This window comes from Macaca fascicularis, chromosome 13, assembly GCF_037993035.2.
Source record: "Macaca fascicularis isolate 582-1 chromosome 13, T2T-MFA8v1.1".
Classification (NCBI taxonomy): Eukaryota; Metazoa; Chordata; class Mammalia; order Primates; family Cercopithecidae; genus Macaca; species Macaca fascicularis.
Window position 1 is genome coordinate 12,214,408 of NC_088387.1, and position 21,800 is coordinate 12,236,207.

At 39.7% G+C, this 21,800-nt stretch overlaps 1 long non-coding RNA gene across 1 annotated transcript; it reads right to left on the minus strand.

Moving 5' to 3' along the window:
- Nucleotides 1-17,347: 17,347 nt before the first annotated feature.
- LOC123568304 (uncharacterized) lies at nt 17,348-20,949 on the minus strand. Its single transcript, XR_006691490.2, has 3 exons — nt 20,828-20,949; nt 17,710-17,933; nt 17,348-17,389 (listed from the first exon to the last, which is right to left on the minus strand). It is a non-coding gene; the product is annotated as an uncharacterized lncRNA (long non-coding RNA).
- Nucleotides 20,950-21,800: the final 851 nt, after the last annotated feature.

The window sequence follows — 21,800 nt, forward strand, 5'->3', positions numbered from 1 at the left end:
TCTTTATAGTTGTTTACCAGAGATGTTTCAGCCAATTGGAACTAAGAAGAAATGAATATAGTTGCTTACTAGAGATGTTTCAACCAATTAGAAGTAAAAAGAAATGAAACTGAACATGTCTTCTCCTCTGGTTCTTGATCATACAGAGACAAATGTGAACAGAAGCCAGCCCCTGTACCTTTGCTCATGTTAATGCAGTCATTAGAAAACGTTGAGATGTGTAGAGATTCAAGGACCTCAGACAGCTTTCCTCAGTGAGATATTAGTAAGTTCATAGGCCGGCAGCATACGTACAGGTACTTTCCAGCAAACACATGCCATACTTGGTTAGCCAAGTAAAAAACCCCTAAGGCTGGCAAGAGTATTTCTGGGATTGAAAGAGAATCATTTATTAAGTTCTATGAATATGAAAAACAACTTTATTAGGTACTGGTAGAAATCAAAGATCAAGCAATAGTAATACTTCCAACTGTATTTGTTCTGAAAGAAATAGTTCTTATTTTTGGGGAAACACATTTTGATTTTATTTAATAAAACATATTGCAAAAAGCATTCCGAACAAAATGACTAATTTTGCCATTTACTCCCTGCATTGCCTCAAGCACTTTATCAATGAAGATTTTATAATATCTTTCCTTCTTAGGTGACTTTTAATATATACATTTATGTTTATTTAAATAGTATTGATTCAGAAACAATGATAAGTACAATTTCACCAGCAAATTAGTTTACACCATTAGAAAAAATAAAAGCTGCTTGATTTAGAAAATAATTTTATTAAAATATGGTTTTAAAATAAGACTATGTAATTTAGCTTTTCTCTCTCTCTTTTTTTTTTTTTTAATTAGAGACAAGATCCCACCATGTTGCCCAGGCTGGTCTTGACTCCCGTGTTCAGGCGATCCGCAGGCCTCGGCCTCTCAGAGTGCTGGGATTATAAGTGTGAGCCACACTTCTGGGGGCTTTTTTCTTTAAATGGTTTTGTGATGCATAGAAAGGCTAAAGCTGTTAAGAAACTATTGTGACTTGGGTGTTCATTACAGTGACTGCTAAAACTTCTGACCTAGGCTGGGCGCGGTGGCTCAAGCCTATAATCCCAGCACTTTGGGAGGCTGAGGCGGTCTGATGACGAGGTCAGGAGATCGAGACCATCCTGGCTAACACGGTGAAACCCCATCTCTACTAAAATTACAAAAAAATTAGCCGGGCGTGGTGGCACGTGCCTGTAATCCCAGCTACTCAGGAGGCTGAGGCAGGAGAGTCCTAGAACCCAGGAGGCGGAGGTTGCAGTGAGCCGAGATGACGCCATTGCACACTCCAGCGTGGTGACAGAGCAAGACTCCATCTCAAAAGAAAAAAAAAATTCTGACCTATTGCTAAGTAAGAGGATGATAAACAATTATTGTGTTATAAATAGAGCACATAATACCATTCAAGGAGATGTGAGTTGGAAGTTTTAAAAATGTCCTTTCTTGAAAACTTTTTGCCAATCTGCTACTCATTCAGAGAATTTATTGTTACCATTTTCCAGTTATTTTCCTTGCTATAATAACTTCAGAAATTTCCTTCATTTAATTGTTAATTGAGGCTGATTTCCATCATCAGCCTCTCCAGTGCTGACATGGCGTTGGGCTACTAATTTTCCAAATTTTTCCACTCTACTTCCCAACAGTGTTGTTCTGAATTGTACACTGAATTGTACAATTCAATGATTTTTATTTTAATTCGATATTTTGGGCTATTTAGAGATGATTACATAGGTTATATGTGGATACTACATCATTTTAGATCAGGGACTTGGATTTTACTATCTGATCCCCCATGGGTACCAAGGGACAACTGTATTTAATATTAGGGTTACTTCTCCAGTGGTATTTAGTTGAGTCTGTTTACTTTCGATAGCGAATTTAGGGAGTTTTATACTAAAGAGGGCTGATTGGCAGGGCTCGGTGGCTCAAGCCTGTAATCCCAGCACTTTGGGAGGCCGAGACGGGTGGATCACGAGGTCAGGAGATCGAGACCATCCTGGCTAACCCGGTGAAACCCCATCTCTACTAAAAAATACAAAAAACTAGCCGGGCGAAGTGGCGGGCGCCCGTACTCCCAGCTACTCGGGAGGCTGAGGCAGGAGAATGGCGTAAACCCGGGAGGCGGAGCTTGCAGTGAGCTGAGATCCGGCCACTGCACCCCCAGCCTGGGCGACAGAGCAAGACTCCGTCTCAATAAATAAATAAATAAATAAATAAATAAATAAATAAATAAATAAAGAGGGCTGACTACCCAGGAGGTGCTTTCAAAGCATCACCTTCCCGGGAGGATGGAACAGCTGTGAGCCATCCCCATCACCTCTGCAAAACCATGATCAGTCCTTTGCAAGAGACCCAGGCCTCGGACTATGCAGGGACTCCCAGGTGGAACCTGTCTCCTCACTCAACTGAGCGGCAGCCTCGGGCCCCATCAATGAGGAGAGGATTGAGATGCCTCAAAAACGGCAGAACATTTGCAAGAGAAACAAGCTTAGATTTCTGTTCTTCTGACAAGGAATCATTGTCAACTCAAAAGGCACTACCAAATCTGGCTCAATCTAACATAGTTATGTTCTCTGGTCTGTGACCTTTCTGCTGTACATACAATCCAATCACGTCTATACCATAAGCGAACTGTCATTTTAATAATCAAATGAATGCAGATCTCGCTGTGTCTTTGCCAAATATCTACCTTCATAACTTTGAGGAGGCTGGCAGAGAGAGTGAATACTATCCACCTCTGTTAAACAGCTGAGGGAGTGAAGGTACCATTCCCAACCACACAAAAATTTTAAGTAGCAGACTCAGCATTTTCTTTGAAATACTTTACAAATACCTGTGTTTCCTTTTTACTGCATGATAATGCTTTGACTATTGGAATGATTCATAGAGTGCTGTTTTTTTTTTTTTTTTCCAGTTAGCAAATTCACCTTACAAATACAACTTAGGCATCATGTCCCAAACGTCTCGAACAACCAGAATCACCAAAGATATTTGTTACATACCCATATTCCGAGATTTCCATCAGCAAGGCTTGAACAGTCAGCAAATGAGCGAGTATTTTCTGTTAATTAGATTCACAAATGGAAAGACAAAAACCTGACCCTGAAATGTAATGTCAGTTTCAGGGCTCAATTTAATTAGGTAAAATACCTCCTGTGTCTCTTCATTCAAATGTAGAGTAACAGCGTATTGTAGGGTAGAGCCTGGCCAGAGTCTTTGATCACATGTTTGTTTTTTAGCCTCCTGAGTTATAATTCTTTTAAAAGCGATGGATACTCTTCTATGGTTAGTTCCTGCTTTCCAAATCTCTCTTAATCATGTTATTCCAACTTTCTAGTTGGAAAATTGGCCTTCTTGATGAAAAAATATAGAAGCAATACGACAGCCTTGTCATAATGATTCTTTACCGTTTACAACGTCCTTTGCACATAGCACTATTTTTATTAATCTTCACAGCATCCTATTTTACAGACAAAATTAAGAGGTTGTGAGTTGCTTTGTACATAGTGCATTCATTACCAATAGGAATTATTAAAGCAAATTTAAAAAAATTATTAAAAATAATTAACAATTAAAAATTTCAACTCATAAACACATGACTGTTTTATTTGTATGGGTTTTTTTATTTATTTACTAAGAGCTGTATCACATATAAAAACATGCAATATACATCCACAATAATAATAATCTATCATTCATATTAAAAAATAAAGTACTGTGTACTTCGATTTATATGAATTGTGTGCAGAAAGTCAAATGTACATTAGAACATAGACTGGTGATTGTCTGGGCCTGGGAGTGGCAGTGAGGGCCTATTGTAGCTGAGCACAGGTGTCTTTTTGAGATGATAAAAATGTTCTAAAATTATATTGTGATGATGGGCAAGTCTGTAGATAAATCAGTTTTGCAGAGGTGGTGGGGATGGCTCACAGCTGTTGCATCCTCCCGGGAAGGTGATGCTTTGAAAGCACCTCCTGGGTAGTCAGCCCTTTTTAGTATAAACCTCCCTCAATTCACTATCGAAAGTAAATGGACTTAACTCAATACCACTGGAGAAGTAACCTTAAGATTAAATACAGCTGTCCCTTGGTATCCACGGGGGATCAGCTTCTAGGACCCCCATGGTAGTAAAATCCAAGTCCCTGATCTAAAATAAGATAGTATCTGCATATAACCTATGTAATCATCTCTAAATAGCCCAAAATATCTAATACAACGTAAATACTATGTAAATAGTTGTAATACTGTATTGTTTTTTAATCTGTATTATTTTTTCTTGTATTATTATTATTTTTTATTGTTTTCATGGGTATGTGGAATCCACAGATATGAAACAGGAGGTTGCAGTACTAAAGATACAGAGGGCCGGCTGTGTCTATGTAATTTAATTCAGTTCGTAGTTAAATATATTTTTAAGTGACTCAAGAAGGAAATTATTTTTGAGTCCTGGAAGACAAACCTGCCCCAAGTGCTTCCCCCAGCCTCCTGCTGCTGGTTCCATTCACCAACAGGTTATGAAACTCCCTTTTAAACGAGCCTATCAATCAGGCTTGCTCACCTCCAGTTAATGCTAGACAGACCTATAGCTCATAATTTGGTGCAAAATTAAAAAAAAAAAAAAAGCTTGACACTTCGGTTAAATCTTCAGAAAATACTGTAGCTTCCTGCTGGCTGGTTCTTCAAATTCAATAATCTACTCTACTGAAATAAAACCCTGAAGTAGATACCAGTGCTTTGGGCTTACAAACGCCCTTTAATTCAGATGTTATTTCTTGCTAGAACATTTTTGTTCCATTTACAGAAAGGATGAGATTGTAAGACCAATTACCATTTGACAAATAGAAGTTGCAAGTTTCTTTTTAATTCTGTCAGCCACTTTGGTCCTGAACAATCTTAATTTTTAGTCCTCTATTAATTTTCTACTGTATTAAAATCTCACTCTCTTGTTATATAATACTTGTTATAAAAATTGCACACATACGCTTCTGCTAGCATAATTGCAACCTAAAACCACAGAAATATAGTCTATATAAATATAAAATTGTGGTTATTTCAATATATGTGTATAGAAAACTGTTATAGCTTCCTATTTGCTCAGTAATGCAAAAAGATAAAGATACAGAGGTACACCTGTAATTATTTATCTATCTCGGGCTGTTATCTTATTGACATGAATCAAAATAGAGGCACTGACAATATATTTTCTTCCACAAGGGTAATTTATTGAGAAACTGAAACTTTAGCCTAAAGGAGAAAACGTTAAGGATCTACCTGCTTCAGTGGCCAATTTTGCATTATGTTAATATGGTATGTATTTTTTGACACTTGATACATTTCAGAAAATCTGAAGTAATACTGTTGCTGAAACTTATAGCATATGGCCTTCCAGGGTTCCAACAACAGTGTACCTCCTGTAACTCCTGGAACTCTGCCACAGCATTAAACACCAAAATGGCAAGGAGGCAGGAGATATTAACACCAAATTAAAATCCATAAACAGCCCCAGGCCCTAACTTGAGGCTTTGGAGTTGATGTCTTCCACCTCCAAGTATTTTCTGAACTAGGGGGCTTTGTGTTTTCTTGAATTTATTTATTTTTTTTGGTTCACCCTGAAGTAAGCCAGCCCATGGACCCAAGTGCCCGTGTGAATCACTCACTAAACCAACAGGCTCCAGTAATGCACTAATGACTCTGCTTACTAAAGGGCACCTTCACCAATGTGAGCTGGTGTGTAGGCTTAAAGAAAAATAAAAGGACACTACTGAACACACCACTAGAAGCTTGGCTAAATATGAACTGTTTAACCCTTATATACTTAGCAGAGAATGGCAAAGAGGTAGATAAATGTTTCCTGGGGGACGTTGAAAGAGTGTATTCTTAATAGGCTCATCTCTTACAGAGGCTGAACACCAGCCTAGGGACAGACAAATAAATGGCAGAGGTGTCACATGGACACATTTCTTTTCTCATATAGTTTCCCAGAATGAAGGCCAAAATCATGGGTGACCGCTGCCCAGGAGGTAGGGGCAGCAGAGCAGGGATCAGTGAGGCTAAGGCTGCATTTGCCCAAAACAGCATCAAATACTAAGGGAGCTTAGCATAGAGATGGCAAATGGCTCAAGGGAAGAAGTCAGGCTTCTTTATCTGGATACATTTTCAACCCTGATCCTCTAGGGCAATGAAAAGAATGATTCTCTTCAAAATGTAATTTCTTCTGCAGAATATATTTTTTATAAGACAGCCTACACACATGCATGCACACATGCACACACACACACACATACACACACACACACGCACTCCAGAAGGAATCTTTTGTTAGGCATGAAGATGTATGCCTATGCAAACACATTCAAATTGCTCTCACACTTTGCAGGTGCTGACTAACGTTACCTTTCAGCATGTATATTAATCCCAAATGAAAGATGCAGAAAGAAAGAAAAAACAGATGTGTTGTTGTTTTATTTTCTACACTACAGGCAATAATATCAGTATATAAAATAGAAAGCAAAATTATGATACACAAATGCTGGCACTAAGCCTTAAAGTATGATTTTCTTTGGAAGCTAGCTGTAAAAATAAGCCTACTTTTTTTATGAAAAAACATATTACTTTTGTTTTTAAATAAAACATTGAGGCTAATTATATTTTGGAGATGTTATCTTAGTTCATGTAAGTTTGCACAATGATTGTAGACTAATAGTTCCCAGAGAGATGGCCAAAGAGGTTGACAGTTAGAAAAAACAATATGGTCATGCAACATTTCAGTGTAAATAACTAGGCTAAAAAGTTGTGCCAAAGTTCTGGGCCATTATAAACCCAGAATGTAGCCATGAAAGCAGGAAGCTCAAATTGAGTAAAGTTAAAATGAAGTTACACACTGTTTCCTTGGAGAAAGACTGAAAGCCTATTGCCAAAGTCCTTCATGAATGAGGGGGAGTCAGAGGAAGCTTTTGTCAGTTTTAGCCACAAGAATGATGATAAGAGGAAGGCTTTGTTCTTCAAAGAAAAAGAATGCTTTGAAGAAGAAGAAGAACGTTTTAAAGTGGAGACGCAGAGTGGGATAATCCTAATGTATTCTCTTGGCTTTACAACATGAGGTGTGGGTGAACAGGGAGCTTCCAATCTAGAACACCGAAAAGACTATAGGGTCTTTAAAGAACAAGCAGGGTTAATGTTCTGAAAATGTAAAGGATTACAACAGATTACAAGATAAATGAAATGTCCTTAAACTGCATGGAATAGAAGAAGGAATTTGGTGGAGGAAGCACAAAACCCCAAGGGAAAGATATTTGAGGGATGAGAAGCATAAGGGGCTCAAGGGTCCCCTGATCTCAGTTCCCAGAGGCCTGTCAGGCTTTGTGTCAGCACCCCTGGAAGAAGGAAATGGGAAATACTCCATGTGTGTGAAGAGGGCAGGTCCCGGATGCTCACAGGAAAGTCTAAGAAGAGGTGTGTGCTCCCAAGAAGGCTAGAAAACATGATGTATTTTCTGTAGTAGGGATTGGATTTCCATAGGGTGAGGTGGGGAGACTGTCAAACGGACAGACAATTTGCAAAAGATGGGGGCAGCCACAAAGGTCTGACCGATGTCCTCTCCATTACCCACTTTCTCACACAATGACTGGCACAAAGTAGATGATCTCTAACCACTGAATTGCGTATTAACATGCACAACGTCAATAAGAAACCCCTTCATGCCAACGTCTGCCACCCAGGGAACCTGAGCTGCCACCCACACAGCTGTATGTCACAGTCGAGGGGGCAAGACGAAAGTGAATCTGGACAATACCATAAACCTAGATTAAAATGGTACCTATTTTTGGAATAATAAATTTAATTCTCATCATTGGACTCTGAACCTGTGAAAGTCAATGAAAAATATTCATTATAACCATATTTTCTCAGTGAATATTAAGCAAATTAAAGAAAGTCATTTGGCTCCTATGACAAAACAACTTGGTTATGGTGTATACACGATTCTGATCGTGGAGCCATATGCCTTTGCTGTGGTGCTCTGACACAGTTATTTTGGAGTGCACAGTAGAATGCCCTCATTACATTTTAGTAGAGGTCACTTGCATGAAAAATAGCTCAGAATAAAAAGGGGAAATCAGGAGGGAAGCTGTAGGTGGGTGGAGCACTTTCTAGAGATACCTTTGCAAGGACTTTTGAGAGATGAGCCATCAAGAAGGCATCAGAGGCAGGGCAGTGATAAGGAGTCGGCACAAAGATCTCTGTTTGTTCTGAGACCTCACTTAAAATGGTGGAGACGTCACTCAAAATGGAGACCCATAAGTTTCAGAAAGAAAATTATAATTTTAAGATATTTGGGCTTTTCTACGTTCTTGGTCTATCTCCCCTTTATTGTCCCATAGGTGAGGTTTCATAGGTTCTACTGTTTCTGCTGAGAGATCAGGCAACTTTTGTATCCACTCTTGGCTCAGAGGTAGATGGTACAGGAAACGTCCCTATACTACATCTGCCTGGGGCCTAAGTGATGGAAGAGGGGAGCTCAGGGAGAAGAGACACTGGGGACAGTTCTATCTATCATTCAACTGCCCTTTCCTGCCAGGAGACATCACTTCCACTGGTACACTCAGGCGTACGGGGTTTTATTTTATGAAGAGAGATAATAATTCACTGACTATTATAGCCAATCATAGCTATTATTTATCTTTTGTAAAGAATAACAACCCACAATAATAAAAACAACAAGTAGTATCTATTAAGCAATCACACGATGCTGGACACTGCTCCATCCTTCACATATCCATAACTTCTTAGACACATCCCTACATCCCATGTTCCAGATGAGAATCTGGAGGGCAGTGAGCTTAAAGGAATTCCCCAAGACCTCACAACTGGGAAATGAGGGCACCAGGATGGTGCCTCAGCAGTAGGCACCCGGTGCATGGTGAGGTCACTGTACAAATGGGCCATGGGCAGCAGCCCATAAGATTCTTGCAGTTTCCAAACTATGACCTCTCACGAGGTGCATCCCCACCTCTTTCCATGACCCCAAGAAATCCCCCCAGTGCTTCTGCAGGCTTGTGCCCCATCTCATTTTTATTGGGTCCACCCTGGCACTTGGATAAACTCCCTGCGATTTCATACTTGGGTTGGTATGGTTTTTTTTGGTTTAGTTTTTGTATTGTTTTTAGATGGAGTCTTCGCTCTGTCACCCAGACTGGAGTACAGTGGCGTGATCTCAGCTCACTGCAAGCTCCGCTTCCTGGGTTCACACCATTCTCCTGCCTCAGCCTCCCAAATAGGTAGGACTACAGGCACCAGCCACCATGCCCGGCTAATGTTTTTTGTATTTTTAGTAGAGACGGAGTTTCACCAGGTAGCCAAGATGGTCTTGATCTCTGACCTCGTGATCCACCCACCTCAGCCTCCCAAAGTTCTGGGATTACAGGCTTGAGCCACCGAGCCCAGCCATAATTGAACTGTTTAGAGTTGCAGTTGGCCAAGTCTAAGAGAGACTTCTGATCCCTTTTTCTCTTTAGCACACAGACCAGGACTACCTCTGACTGTTCTCACCCTTGGCTGTGACTCCAAGAACATCCACAGTCACACTGCTGAGTTCCTGGTGGCATTACTTAGAGTCCTCTCTGAAATTTTAAGTGCTTACTCATTACCTTACTAGCACATACGTGGTGCCTGTAGAAAATCCTTTGTGAGTCAAAATCTCACCATCCTGATACTTTCCAACTTGGCTAAAACCCATTTCAATGAGTACACAGGTCATCAATAATATAGTTTGTCTCTCTTACTCTTGGTTAGCAATTGATAGCATGAACTGGGGCCCTGGGGGTCTATGAGGCAGGTTACATGGATCTTCACCTTCCTGCCAGGAGGTGCCAAACAGCATCAATTCCAGCCCATAAAGAGCCAACCCTCAGGAATCCCGGTCCTCAAGGGGCACATGTCCTATGTATACATTGTGTGGCCAAAAGGTCTCAGTGAGTTGGATGCTACATGTTTTCTAGGAACAAGCACAGGAAAATTAAAACTTGCATGCCTTCAGAGTCTTTGCTTTGGACTCTAGAAGCACAGGACAGCAGCTTCCCTAACCTGAATATCACGTACATCAAAGTTCAAGGGCAGGCTCTCTGCAACGAAGTGGAAAGCATGAAGTTTGCTGCTCTTAGCTCCTTGAGGCAGGTGCTGGCCAGTGTATGCCTATACACTGACTTAAGCCATGGACAGCTAGTGGGAAAGGTGTTTTTGTTTTGTTATTGTTGTTCGTTCTTTTTTGGCTGTTGTTGTTGTTTTGACAGTACCATAGAGAGAGGTAGGGGAGAGGTCAGATGAAGAGAGGTCTTGGATCCAGTTGGATGTGCTGTATAAGGATGCCCCCCTGGCAGCAGAGCTCAATTCTACATTTTGTCCAAGGCAGAGAGAAAACTCACTTTTGGTTATTGTCTAGAACCAGAGGAAAAACCAAAGTAGAAAATTTTATCATGACCTTCATGCCTATGGTACTTAGGGCAAAACGACAGGTAATGGGGAAGAAACTCAACCATAACAAAAATAAAAGGACATTCCAGAACTTTTGCTCCCATTGGCTTCTCAAGAATAAGCACATCTGCTTGTGCAATGTTTCTGAGACCCAGAGAAGCCTGATGCCTGGACTAGACCAAATGAGGGCAGCATGTAGGGACAGGGCATATCCTTGTCTTGAGGCCACATCAGGAGAAGCTAGGTCCTGGTGACAAGTCACACCCATCTACCGGGATCAGGTACCAGGGAAGAAACTCTTTCAGGCAGATAAAATACCACACCCTAAGGGTATGGTGGAAGACATTATGTGATTGTCCAGTAAACTCTTGTGTTTCAAAATGTGGCCCTTGAACCAGGAGCTCTGCAAAACTTGGTCCAAGTGAAGAATATCGAGGCTTTCCTAGACCTAATGAAACACAACCTGCATTTTATGCAGATCCCCGGATCATCCTCACAAACACCAAAGTTTGAGCTCTACCGTTCTAGTCCTGTGGTTCTCAAATGTAACTGCATATTAGACTCTCTAGAGGAGTTTTTTAAATGAAACTGACCTTAAACCCCATCTTCCAGGTTTTCTGAACATCCCATACTCTGTGGTGTGGGCCCCTTTTTTGCTAGAGTCCCTTCTTCTCACTACCTCTTAATCACAAGATTTTGCCATTGGGCCTTTTCCTCGTAAATATCCTCTCTGTGTGGTTCCATCCACCTTTTGGGAGTTTACAATGACCTACACTACCATATTCTTCAAATCCTTTTTTTTAACATTTATTCTAAGTTCAAGGGTACATGAGCAGGATGTGCAGGCTTGTTACATAGGTAAACATGTATCATGGGGATTTGTTGTACACATTATTTCACCACCCAGGTATTAAGCCTAGTACCCATTAGTTACTATTCGTGATTCTCTCCTTTCTCCCACTCTTGGCCCTCTGATAGGGCAGGTGTGTGCTGTTGCCCTCAAAGTGTCCACATGTTATCATCATTCAGGTCCCACTTATAAGTGAGAACATGCAGTGTTTAGTTTTCTGTTCCTGTGTTCGTCTGGTAAGGATAATAGTACTGCAATGAATGTAAACGTGCATGTGTCTTTATAATAGAATGATTTATATTCCCCTTTGGGTATATGCCAAGTAATGGGATTGCTGGGTTGAATGGTATTTCTGTCTTTAGGTCTCTGAGAAATCACCACACTGTCTTCCACAATGGTTGAAATAATTTGCACTCCCACCAACAGTATAAATGTGTTCCTTTTTCTCCACAGCATCACCATCAGGTCATTTTTTTACTTTAATAATTGCCATTCTGACTGGTGTGGTATGGTATTTCGCTGTGGTTTTTATTTGCATTTCTCTAATGATCAGTGATGTTGAGCTTTTTTTTTCCATATGTTGGATTCTTAAAGATGCTGGATATAAGACCTTTGTCAGATGCATAGTTTGCAAAATTTTTCTCCTATTCTGTAGGTTGTCTGCTTACTCTGTTGATAGTTTCTTTTGCTGTGCAGAAGCTTTTTAAATTAATTAGATCCCATTTGTCAATTTTTGCTTTTATTGCAATTGCTTTTGGCGTCTTCATTATGAAATCTTTGTCTGTGCCTATGTCCTGAATAGTATTGCCTAGGATGTCTTCCAGGATTTTTATAGTTTTGAGTTTTACATTTAGGTCTTGAATCAATTTTCAGTTGATTTTTGTATATGGTTTAAGGAAAGGTTCCAATTTCAATTTTCCGCATATGACTAGCCAGTTATCCCAGCACCATTTATTAAATAGCGAATCCTTTCCTTATTGCTTGTTTTTCTCAGGTTTGTAAAAGATCTGATAGTTGTAAATGTGTGGCCTTATGTCAGGTTCTCTATTCTGTTCCATTGGTCTATGCTTCTGTTCCTATACCAGCACCAGGTTATTTCAGTTACAGCAGCCTTGTAGCACAGTTTGAAGTCAGGTAGCATGATGTCTCTGGCTTTGTTCTTTTAGCTTAGGATTGCTTTGGCTATTGGGCTCTTTTTTGGTTCCATATAAATTTTAAAAGAGTTTTGTCTGGTCAGTATAACAAAGCAAGACAAATAAATGTCTACAAAATGGAAAAAATGCAATGTTTCCTATTCACAGACAGCATCATTATTTATGTAGAAATGTTCAAGGAATCTACCAAAAAAATCCTTCTAGAACAAATAATTGAATTTAGCATGGCTTCAGAATACAAAGTCAGCTTATAATTCTTGTTCGTATTTCCACATACTTAAACAATTCCAAATTGAAGAACTGTAAACTAAAATTTGTAAAACAGTTCTAATTAGTTAGGTGTAAAATTAGTACAAAATTAGTTAGGTGTAAACACAACAACACTCAAGGGGACTTCAAAATGTTCATAGAAAAATAAAATCAAAAGATAAAAATAAAAAATATAAACTTTATTTCTCTACATACGTTCCATGAACATCAAGATACTTTTGTTAGTGACTACACAAACCAGTTACTTCATTCCTAAGGAAGTGAGGGTCCTGGGAATTTAACCATGTCAATGCTGTCTTTTTTACATTATTAACTGAAGAAAAATGGATGCCCTTGACAGATTTTTTAATATTTGGGAAACAAAAAGAAGTCCACAAAAGCCAGATCAGGACTGTAAGTTAATGCCTAATAATTTTCCACCAAAACTTCTACAAAATTGACCTTATTTAATGAGAGGAATGAACAGAAGCATTGTGATAGAGAAGCACTCTCTGGCAAAGCTTCTTCGGGTGCTTTTCTGCTAATTAGTTGGCTGTCTCAAAACATTTTAATAATAAGGAGATGTTATTGTCCTTTTACCTTCCAGATACTCAGCAAGAAGAACATCTTGAGCAAGCCAAAAATGTGCTGTCATAACCTTTGCTCTTGACTGGTCCACTGTTGCTTTGACTGGACCACTTCCACCTCTTGGTAGCCATTGCTTTGATTGTGCTTTGTGTTCAGGATCATGCTGATAGAGCCACATTCCATCTCCTGTGGAAATTCTTTGAAGAAATGCTTCAATATCTTGATCGTACTTGTTTAAAATTTCCACAGAAAGCTCTGCTCTTGTCTGCAGCTGATGTGGGCCCAGTGGTTTCGGCGCCCATCAAGTAGAATGTTTGTTCAACTTCAGATTTTTAGTTAGAATTGTGTACAATGAACCAATTGAGATGTTTATGGTGTTGGCTATTGTTTCACCTGTCCGTCTTTGGTGCTCTTCAATTACAGCATAAACAAGGTAATTTTTTTTTCTTGCAAGCTAATGTGAATGTAGATTGTCTGCTGCTGTGAACTTCACCTTCAAAATCATCTTGTCCCTTCTTAAAATGAGTTAACCATATATAAACTGCTGATTTTTGAAGGGGCATTGTGCCTATAAATTTTCTATAAAGCAACAATGATTTCCACATTCTTCCATCCAAGATTCACCACAAATCTGATATTTTTTCTTGCTCTAATTTTAGCAGAGTTCATGTTGCTCTGATAAGAATGCTTGCCATAGGACAGTTGCTTTTGTCCTTCTTAATGTCTCAAACTAGATCATGTTCAAAAACGCTATATTACATTAATAAGAGTTTATTTTGGTGCAAAAAATTGATAATATGCATTTTTCATTAACTTTTTGAAGACCCTTTGTATGAGCAAGATCTACATGCTGAAAATTCATACACACTGATTAAAGAAATCAAAGACCTAAATAAATGGAGGGACATGCTGTGTTAATGGATCTGAAAAATTAATATAGTTTATTTAACAACTCTTCACCAAATTTATACTAGGTTATTTCAATTACAATAAAAATCTAAGCAATATTTTTGTAGATATAGATAAACTGATTTTAAAATGACATAGAAAGCAAAAAAAAAATTAGAATGGTCAAATTGTTTTCAAAAAGTAGAATAAGGTTGAAGGACTCACATCACCAGATATAAAGCTTCAATAGTCAATACATTGTGAGCAAAAATATAGATACCAAATAGAGTCCAGAAATAGATCCACAGTAATATGGTCGATTATTGTCTAATAAATTTACAAAAAAATAATTTAATGGATAAAGATAATCTTCTCAAGAAATGGTGTTGGAATAATGGGAACACAGATGGATAGCAAAGAAATAGCATGAGACAATTTGGGGAGATGATGTGAATTTTCTGTGTTCTCATTGTGGTGGAGGCTAAATAGCTCTATGCAGGTATTAAAGCTCACAAAGCTGTACATCAGAAGAAGTGAATGTTATTGTATACAATAAAAAAGGCACTTGAGCTATTTATGAAACAGCTACTGTATAATGGAAAGGATCCAGAAGAAAAAAAAATCAATTTCAGCTCTGTTGCTTCACGTTTACGAATCTGGACATTTTGACAGTTCTATTCTTATTTTCTTTATCTATGAAGTAGAAACATTAATATATTTTCCAAATATTGGTATGAGCGTCATGTATGAGATAATGTGTGTAAAAGAAGTTCATATAGTACAATTAAACAAATATTGAAAATAATTGTTATAAAATATTTATCAAAAAAATTAGAAGATAATCTTGAAATACTTGTTTAAGGGGTATATTATTTAAAGTCCAAGCAGGAAAGAGACCGCACATTAACTGGATAATTTTAGGATAGTTTATATAAGCGACTATTCACAGAGATGTGTGCAGAGTGTAGGGAAACCACAAGGACTCTGGAGTCAGCAACAATCAAGGGGAATGTTGATAGGTAATGTCAATGCTGTCATTCTACACTTGAAATCTCAAAGCCACTACTGTTAGAAGGGAAAACAGAAAAAGTTCATTAGCAGGAAACACATCTTGGAGTCCAGTCCTACAGCTGCTCAAGCAGCCTAAATTGGTCATTGCAGCTGCATATTCCACCACCTCCTCTTTGTCCCCCTCCTTCTGCTGTATTGCAGAGGTTGTTTACCTAGTGGAGTGAATCAAAATTTATTTCACTGGGATTTGATTCCTTGGTGGCCTTTTGGTGGTGGTAGGTTTTTTTCATTTGTTTGTTTGTTTTATATATTTTTTTATTTTTCTGGGGGTTGTTGAATAATTTTTCTGGCTAGTACTTTTTGACAAGAAGGTAATAGAAGGCTCCCCCATAAATCCTCTGACCCAAGCATAGTCTCCCTTATCCCCACTGTATAACAGCAAGCTAAATTGACTTTGGTAATTGAGATCAATCCCTACAGCTGCCACAGTGACATCTTTATCTGTTTGTTTTATAGCTTGAGGAAGCCAAAATGGCAAGTGGCAATCTCAGCTTCCAGCTCAATGGAAGGATGATAATATTCCTGGATGGAAGCACTCACTCCTTAGTTATTAGGCCATCTAAAAACACAAGGCCTAGGTTGTGGGAACAGAAGGAAAAAAATTCAAGTAGGTTAACAGGAAGAATACTGAAAGAGACCATTTGCACTTCTCCTTAGTTACCAGATCTGAGCACTGTGTTAATGATAGACATAACACCATGTATTCTCCACTGGTTAAAGGCATATACAACACGTATAAGAGTGTAGTCCCACATCATGAGGTGTGTGCTCTAACTAGTGCTATATTTGAATCTTCAGCAAGCCTATTCACTGTTCCATCAGGCCAGATGCTCCTGAGGCATGGGGATCTTGGTAAGAACTCATGAACCTCATAGTTGCAAGCTCATTACTACACTTCCTTTGCCGTAAAATACATCTCTTGGGCAGTGGCAACATTGTGTGTCAATGAATATGGCATTCTGTAAGTCCAGGAATAGTAGTTGTGAAAGAAGAGCTGTAGGTAGGAAAATCAAATCTGTAAGTCAAATATGTGCCTACCCATGAAGTGCAAGGATTTGGGTCTAATATGTGCAGCAGCCACCACGTGACTGGCTGGTCCCCTGGGGTATGATGAAAGGTGAAATCTCAGAGTTGGTTCCGCTGTTTGGCATGTCGGTCACTCACCCCTTTTCCTTCCCTGTGATCTCCTTCTGCTGCTCTCCATGGTCCAAACCCAACCACAAATCAGTGTCAAGACTTTCAGATTTCTCTATTTTCAAAGTAGAAATTCTGAATTCCATGGGACACACTAGTATCTTTTCTCCCTGTCTCTCATTCCCACCCTCCCTCCACCTTCACTCTTCCCCTTCAGCTATAACACCAGACTATTTTTTATTTCATTTTTATTGATACAATAATTTCCTTCACAATATGATGGGTGAAGATAAATAACTACTCCTGTATAATGCTGTATTTAATTTTTGTTTTGTATTTGATCACTGAGATAACATTCTTTGATGGCTGTAGTAAACTTTACTATAGCCAAATGTCAAATCTCTCATTTAAAATTCTCCTGTCATTATTATTATCCACAGGAAGGTGTGAAATTATGTCACCAACTCTGTGAAATTTAGTGACAGCTGAAAACCAAAGCCCTTCTAACCTTCAACATATGAACATTGGCCAGTAGATAAAATGTATTTTCTCATTATGTGTGTCTAGTTCTCTCCTTTTATTATGGAGAATAAAGCTGGCATCTAAATCACAGGGAGCTAGAAGTCTACTGGCATTCCATTATACAAGGCCTCCCATTGGAAATCAGGCTTCAGGCACAATAAATAAAACAGAGCTAATGGTGGCAACGAATTGGAGAGCTGAGAATGTACATGGCTATCATGAAGAAAAGGGTGACTGTTTCATTATTGCTGCTTGGTCATATTTCACTGTTGTATGTGTATGGACACTATTCACATGATAGAGGACTTTCATGGTGCGATAGTTTTTCTTTTGTGCTCTAACAGGGAAAAAGGTAAAATTCAAAACCATGAATTAAATCCTTAAATTCCAGATGGAACCTCATCACTAGAGATATAAATATTAAGCTTTTTAATGATCTGTAAGAAATGCAAAACAATGTCAACATCAATGTTTTGGATTGTAATGAACCTGTGGTTAACCTTTCAAGATATGCAGCCAGCAGCTTGTGCTACAAAAATGGGCTCCAGATAGAAATGATATTTCTCAGCCAGCAGGGTGTTTTCCATTACCTTAAAATGTTCAATATTTCTGCACACATTAGCTTTACTAATTGAAGCTACTTTAATGCTCTCGAAAGGTTTAAGAAGCAAATGTGGAGGAACACTGGTATTGAGAAGATTGTGCTGACTGATTAGCAACGTGTTTCTGTAAACAGGCAGCACAGTGGTTGGCCTACCTGTTGGTGTACTATTAGACCTTGATGAAAAATGTTAATTTTCATTTGTGTTAATGGCTTTTGACGTTGGTGCTTCACACACCGTTTACTGGCCTTCTCAGTAGGTACGGATGCCAGCCTCCCTCAGAATGGCTTTCCATTTGCATTAAGTATTCATCACAGAGATAAATAGTCATGGCCTGACATGACACAAATGATGGATTTGAAGAAATCCAAGCAAGTCCCTGGGGATGGAGAAAAAGGAATGTGAGGCTTTTGCTCTCCTGAGATTTGATGGAACCTTTGCAAAGCTGTTCACCCTTTTCAGATGGCATGACTACAGACAGTCTACATCTGTTTATATCAAGTTGTAAAATTTACATTGCTTATTTATATATACATTCAGTAGCCAGTCATGTAGTCAACACATAGTTTTCTTCAGTGACTACACGTATTAGGCACAGCTTCTAGAAACTGCTGTGATATAATTTCCAATTCTAGTGGTAAAAACTAGTTGGCAAATACCTCTGTGTTGGCATAACTTCAGGGAGAACCTTTCTGTCCCTTCATAAAAAGATGATCTCTTAGACTGGCTCATTCCAAATGTGAAGCTGAGACTGTCTCCTGCGTGCCATTGCTCTGCATGGAGTTTACTGGAGAGGGGAGTAACACTGGGGGAATTCCAGAACAGAGCTGAACATAAAAGGAAATGAAAATAGCATGTAAAAAAGAAGCAAAAATAAATAAATAAATTGAGAAGAGACAGAGCTTGAAAATGAGAAGGAAAGACACAAAAACAGGATTAAAAAAAAAAAGAAAAGAAAAGAAATTCAAGCAATCCCCTCTGAACCCAGCAGCAACAGAGTACCCTGTGGTTGGTACCAGCAGTGACTCCATTTACCCTAAACTTTTGTTGGGTACATGTCACAGATTTCATTAATTCCTCCCAAAAAAGCAATGATAAATAGGTAGTGTGCATTTCATATGATAGAATAAAAGTGCTTTCTTATGTTCCTTCAGGTGCTATTATACAGACACACCTTATATCGAAAAATATAAATATGACATAGGTTTTGAAGCTGGCTATCTTCACCTTGGAAGTGTCGCAACGGATCTGCTTACTTACAGTCCAGACAGTGCTTCTCACTGGAGTCTTTCAAAATCTGTCCAGAAACAATGATCTTAGGCTATGCTGTTTTATCGGGACTATCGTGAATGTATAAACTTACTCATTGCTGGTAATGGTAAGCTGAATGGAAGCTATTGAGTAAGTTAATGTGTCTTCAGAGGTCCTTCTCAGCCTTTGCGAGAAAAAGGCCATTCACTTATAAATGCAACAAATATTTATTATAGACCTCCCGTATGTCAGAATCTGGGCTTAGCTCTGCAGATAGAGCAGTTGAAGAAGACTGCAAGGTCCCAGCACCCGTAAAATGCCAATCCTACATATTTATTATATTCCCTACCTCTCAGGAGGGACCCATCACCCATGGAAGTGAACTGGGCATGTCAGTTTTCAATCCCAGGGTTCTAGGGACCCAATCTTGAAAACATAATTGGTTAGGCCTCTTCTTCTATCTCTCTTTCTTACTTTTTATTCCACCAGTGTCACAAGGATGAACAGGGTGCCCAAAGATCCCTCCTTTTCCTTGGGGCTACTCCAAGCACTGGTAAAAAGCAAGGTCTATCTTGCTGTGTTCCCTGTTCACTTCATTTTCTCCAGTGCCAGAGACTGTGGCAGACTCTCCTGTCCTCGTTATGCCTGGTGAGTTTCACAGTGAAGGAAGTAATAAGGGAAGTTCTGCTGGTGACATTTTAATTAAGAGACCTAGAAATGCCTAAATCCTACTGTGATATCACTGCTCTCACCTTCCCATACTTCTCAAAGAGCAGTTATGCACGAGGAAGACAGCCACAGTAAAGAAACCTTTTATATGTGGCTATTATTCGGCTGCTCAACTTAATGTACAACTTTTGCACTAGAGGGACACAAGAATAGCTTCATTTTGCTATGCTAAGGAGGCTGAATGTCTTAGACCAAAGCTGAATGTCTTAGACCAAAGCTGAATGTCTTAGACCAAAGCTGGCCATGTTCCCCTGGGGTTAGGTGAAGGTTCAGAGGACTTCCTTTCTTTGATGGCATCACTACCAACTTCCCTGTCTGAAGCCCTCCTTAGTAAATTGTCCTGAGGCACAGTAACAATACCACCATAGTACACAGACTCAGATACAGGCTTGGCAGTATTTAGCTGTATTCAAATTGCCTCAGCCTATGGCCTTGTCATTTCTATCATTATGGCCCCAAGGCTTAGTTCTTATCTTCATCCCAAATCTTGCTGTTGCAGTACTATGCTCTGGGTTCTCATGGTAGCCCCCAAGGGGTGTTTGTTGCCACATGTCCCTCCTGTAATCACTTAGATCTATGACCTCCCTTGGCTTTTGGCTCTCATCCCATGATGCTAAAGGCTTGTGTCCACCCCTCTCCTGGTATTTGGAGCCCAGTCCCCAAAAGCCTATCTAGTGATGAGATCCTTGTTCTCCAAAGCAGACACCCTGAACATTGACTTGCAGCCCACAGGACTCTCCACTTGCACACAGCCTCATGCCTCTACTTCTATGCTGCTGTTAGGGCCAGCTTGGAGCTCCAGGGCCAGCTATTGCCTCAAACAGGACTGTTTTGGAATTGTACTAACACATTGGGCCTCTCCCACCTGGCTGAATCTCTGCCTCCATCACAGACCACCATCCACCCCATCCTGTTCTGCTGGATGGGAGTCCCTGACTCCTCCTTTCTGTTCCATGTTACCATAGAACCATCATGCCTCCAATCTAAATTAATGGCAGAAAAACCCGCACTGTTCCTCCCTCATGGGACTCTCCTCCCTTTCCAGATTCCTTAAATCTCATGCCTTCTCTTCTAATCAAGGTGTTTCTTCAAGAAAAGAACATGGGAGATGTGTTACTTTAACGTGGTGGTAAGCCAACCTGGCTTCATTGTAAACCAAGTATTTGGAGTCCAGTCCACTGTGGATTCTCCACAGTGAAGGATGAGCTCTCCCGGTTACAGGAGCATGGAACATTCAGAACGTATGTGGGGGATGTTTGGGAACATAAGGGTTTCCACATGTCCCTAACTCACCTTCAAGTAAAACAGAGGCCGGCTTACAGGGATGCTACACTAAGATTATTTTTCCCTGAAGAAACCCCTCAGCTTTCTGTCCTCCTCAACCTGTCCTCTGTGTTGTGCAGAGGTAACCAGATGCTCGTCAGAGTCTCCAGAAGCTCCCTGCACACACAATGCAGAGTGTGAAGCCAGAGTCAGCCAGGCAGGGCACATCACGGTCTCCAACCTTGTAGAGACTCATGATTCCTTCTTAATCTCAGCATTCATAAATCCATACATGTTAGCAATGGTACTTGCATTATCTGTTGAGAAAAAAACACATTGGCAAAAAATTACGAGATGTATTTAAAAGTTCTTTTCAAAATGTTGAATTTGCTAATCATAACAAGCTATACACATATAGAAATAAATAGCTGTATGCATGGGCAAGAAAAGCCGTGAGCCCAATCCATAAGTCATGTACAGTGTACACATGCGGGGTCCATATGCCTGGCTCCTACTCCACAGCCCTGAGAGATTCTTGTTCTGAAGCTGTGTGCCACTGGGTCTGTGTGATTAGATTGTGGATAATTTCCTGCTGATACTAGGAGACCTACTGGTCTGTTCCAAGATGCTTAGCATCACAAGCACAACCTGAGCCCCATTTCCCAGTTACAGACAGGAAGTTTGGGGCGTGGGGAGGGGTTCATGCCTCCCAGTCTTAGATCCATCTCCCTGCTAACAACAGTGGAGGGGGCGGGGTAGGTGAAAAGTCTTCAGTGAAGAAGAGGTCGTTTCTCTTCTCAGAGCAAAGCCAAGGAACAGTGGGCTGTGTGCTTAGTTCTTCGATATGTCTTCAACATTTATTTGGTCTGAATTGCTAGGAAATACTGACCCTCACCCAGAAAGTGATAACCAAATTGGTAACCTTTCAAATGAGCAGCGTTTTCTCTTCTTCCTTTGGTCGCTCAGTGGCATATTCTATTAAATGGTGATCAGCAATTTCTTT